The sequence below is a fragment of the Triticum aestivum genome, chromosome 2D, assembly GCF_018294505.1.
Source record: "Triticum aestivum cultivar Chinese Spring chromosome 2D, IWGSC CS RefSeq v2.1, whole genome shotgun sequence".
NCBI lineage: Eukaryota > Viridiplantae > Streptophyta > Magnoliopsida > Poales > Poaceae > Triticum > Triticum aestivum.
The window spans coordinates 564,338,279-564,341,751 of record NC_057799.1 but is presented as its reverse complement, the minus strand read 5'-3'; the positions used below and the strand labels follow the sequence as shown (position 1 = coordinate 564,341,751).

The 3,473-nt window shown below is 53.2% G+C and overlaps 1 pseudogene; it reads left to right on the top strand.

Moving 5' to 3' along the window:
- The first annotated feature begins 471 nt into the window (after positions 1-471).
- LOC123049989 (nuclear poly(A) polymerase 4-like) lies at positions 472-2,447 on the top strand (annotated as a pseudogene).
- The last annotated feature ends 1,026 nt before the right edge of the window (positions 2,448-3,473 follow it).

Sequence of the window (3,473 nt, the reverse complement as noted above, 5' to 3'; positions counted from 1 at the left end):
CAATGTCAGCTCTAGTGAGAGGTCGCGTCCACTCCGGGCCAGCATGAATGAGATGTTGGTGCTCTCGAGTGGTGCTGATTGACATGATTGCGCGGCAACTGCTTCGTGCGGAAAAAGACACGGGCGAGGGAAAGGATTTTGGGTGTGTTAGAGCTGTCCATCGCGTACGTGGGAGCGGTCTGGACGTACGTAAAGCCTCTCAGGTTTACCTCCGGTTTACGAGAAAAAAAACATTTGAAGCGATCCGCGGGCGAATGAGATACTGCATTGGAGATGCCGTAACTGCCACAGGGAACTTGATACCGTTCTAATGATCGTTTGGTCATGTACTCGAACACTAGTTTGCAACACCAACGTGTTCTGAATCCGAATGCGATCCCGATTCCCATCCCACTATTATAAATAAATAATACAGTATGGGCTTTCTCTGCGCTGCTTACCTGTGGCACATCCGCAGCACGGGAACTGGCCACCGCGATCATGTCGCCGATCTCGCTTGTTGGCCCGACGCCGGCGGACCACGAAGCTCCAGCCACTTAGAGAATCTTCTCCGTGAGGCCGGCCTGTACGAGACCTCCGATGAGCTGGCGGCCCGCGAGGATGTGCTGCGCGATCTCGAGGCCATCGTCGACCGGTGGGTGAAGCGCGTCACCGCTCACCGAGGGTTTCCCGACGGCATGGCTGAGCAGGCCACCGCCCTTCTGATTCCGTTCGGTTCGTACCGTCTCGGCGTCCACGGCCGCGGCTCCGACATCGACGCCCTCGTCGTCGGCCCCTCCTACATCGACCGCGACCACGACTTCTTCGCCGTGCTCGGCGGCGTGCTAGCGGAGACGGAGGCGGTGACGGAGCTGCAGCCCGTGCCTCGCGCGCACGTGCCCGTCATCAAGATGAGGTTCCGCGGCGTGCAGGTGGACCTCCTCTACGCCAGCGTGTGCCTCCCGGTGGTGCCCAGGGACCTCGACCTGCGCGACCGCTCCGTTTTCCGCGGCATGGACCTGGCCTCCGCGCGCAGCCTCAACGGCGTGCGCGTCGCCGACGAGCTCCTGCGCCTCGTCCCGGACGCCGGCGCGTTCCGCACGACGCTGCGATGCATCAAGCACTGGGCCAAGGCGCGTGGCGTCTACTCCAACGTGATGGGTTCCTGGGCGGCGTCGGCTGGGCGATCCTGGTGGCGCACGTGTGCCAGCTCTACCCCAACGCCGCGCCGAGCATGCTGGTGCCGCGCTTCTTCAAGATCTTCGCGCAGTGGAAGTGGCCCAACCCGATTCTGCTGCGGGAAATCGAGCACGACGACGGCGGCGAGCTCGCGCTCCGGCTGCCCGTCTGGGACCCGCGGCGGAACCCGCGCGACAAGAGCCACATCATGCCCGTCATCACGCCGGCCTACCCATGCATGAACTCGTGCTACAACGTCTCGCACGCCACCCTGCGGACCATCACGGAGCAGCTCCAGATCGGCAACGGCATCTGCCAGGAGATCCTCAAGGCCGGCGGGTGGGACGCGCTGTTCCAGCCGTTTCAGTTTTTCAAGGCGTACAAGAGCTACCTGCAGGTGGATGTGAAGGTCGCCGGAGGGGATGCCGACCTCCGGGAGTGGAAGGGGTGGGTGGAGTCGCGGCTGAGGCAGCTGGTGAACAGGGTCGAGATGGCCACGGCCGGCATGCTGCTCTGGGTTAACATTTGAGAAAGCACAGGCTTTCCTACACCCCTTTATCTAGCCACTCATTTTTGCATCGCGATTCGTGTGAGTATATTTGTCTTTTTTGTTTCTCCCATATAGAACAACATATGAACTTCAAACTTGGCAGCTCAACAAAACATTCTTACTAGAATGTGGGAAAAAACTTTTAGGATTTTTTCGTGCAATATAAATACTAAAAAGTACATTTTTTAATAAAAAATCTAATTTCGTATATTTATGTTTAATGAAAAATCTGAAAGTTTTTTCGCACATTCTAGTTAGAACGTTTTGGTGTCTTGCAAAGTTTGAAGTTCATATGTTGTTTTATTTTGAAGAAACAAAAAAGAAAAAATCTGATGTACAAAGTTAGTTGTCTAGAACGGATCTTAAAGCAATGTTGGAGGGTAAGGATAAGGAGTGTCCAGAAATCTGAGCTGTAAAAATTCGCGTCCGCTCTGCTCTGCCATCCCAACCCGAAAGCCTACGCGGCCAAGCCCCATGATCTGCACTGCACGTCATCCTTCTTCGTGGGCTTGTCCAAGCAGCAGCAGCAGCCCCAGGTGCCGTTCGACCTACGCGCGACGACGGAGGGGTTCAAGCAGGAGGTGTACACGTACGAGTTCTGGAGGCCCGGGATGGAGCTGGAGGTCTCGCACACCCGGAGGAAGGACCTGCCGTCCTACGTGCTCGAGCAGATCCTCCCGGCTGGGCATCTCAAGAGGAAGCGCGCCGCCGAGAGCAACTCTTCTCCTCCGTTGTCGTCTGCTTCCGGCGACGTCAAGAAGGGGGCGGCCGCAGGCGGAACCGGATCGTCGCCTGAGAGGAAGAGGCAATGTTGTCCCAGCAATATCCTCCCCAGTGCTTCAGTACAGGGCGTTGTGTGATCACAGGAACTAGCTTAGCTTCAGTAATCACAGGAACAGATGAATATCTTTACCGGCATGATCGAGCCAAGGCAAGCCGAAGTCTTCAAGCAGCGAACTCTTGTCAGGGAGATGGCATGATCCAGTGGGAGACAGAGAAAAGGGCAGACTCTGCGCCCGGCGGAACATCGTGTACAGATTCAGATTTGCGTTGCATAGCTTTGTCAGAGGAACAGTGTATGATAGCTGATGATGAGATACATATTGTTCAAGTTAAATTATGTATCGACTATCAAGTTACCAACTAGGGGTATATATGTACTCAAAACTGGTGGCAGCACCACCGAATAAAAACATTGTATTGTCAATGTTTATCTGCTTGCTTAGTTCCTTCACTGCAAGTCTTCGATGTGATGTTAAGGCAGAGCTCCTGCCATGGTTTTGCTCTTATGTATTTTTTTCTTTCAGAATGATGCTAATATTGAATAAAAATCACAAATAAAGCCCATCTTGGCATTGTGATATGTTCTTATAAACTTGACCTTGTATCTCCGGAAATAAAAAAAAACTTGACCTGGTATGTTGGTGAAGATTTTACATCTGCCGGATGAAAAGAAATCCTGAGCATTGTTCCTTGTGACATGAGTTCTTCTTAAGCGCAACAAAACTGAAAAAAAAAATCCTGATCCTTGTTCCGTGGAATGCAAAATGAATTTAAACAAAATGGAGTGGAATCTGCATCATGTACAAGATTGGGGAAAATGAACAAAGCGTTCATGGAGGGGGAGGGGGAGGGGGGGGGGGGGGGGGGGGGGGACAAAAGAAAAAGAAACCAAAAACAAATTGCAATATTTTCCCAGTTTTGTTTAGCCTTGGTTGTGGTGCTAAAACATCTATTTTGAATGGGATTGACTATGCGTCGAGTG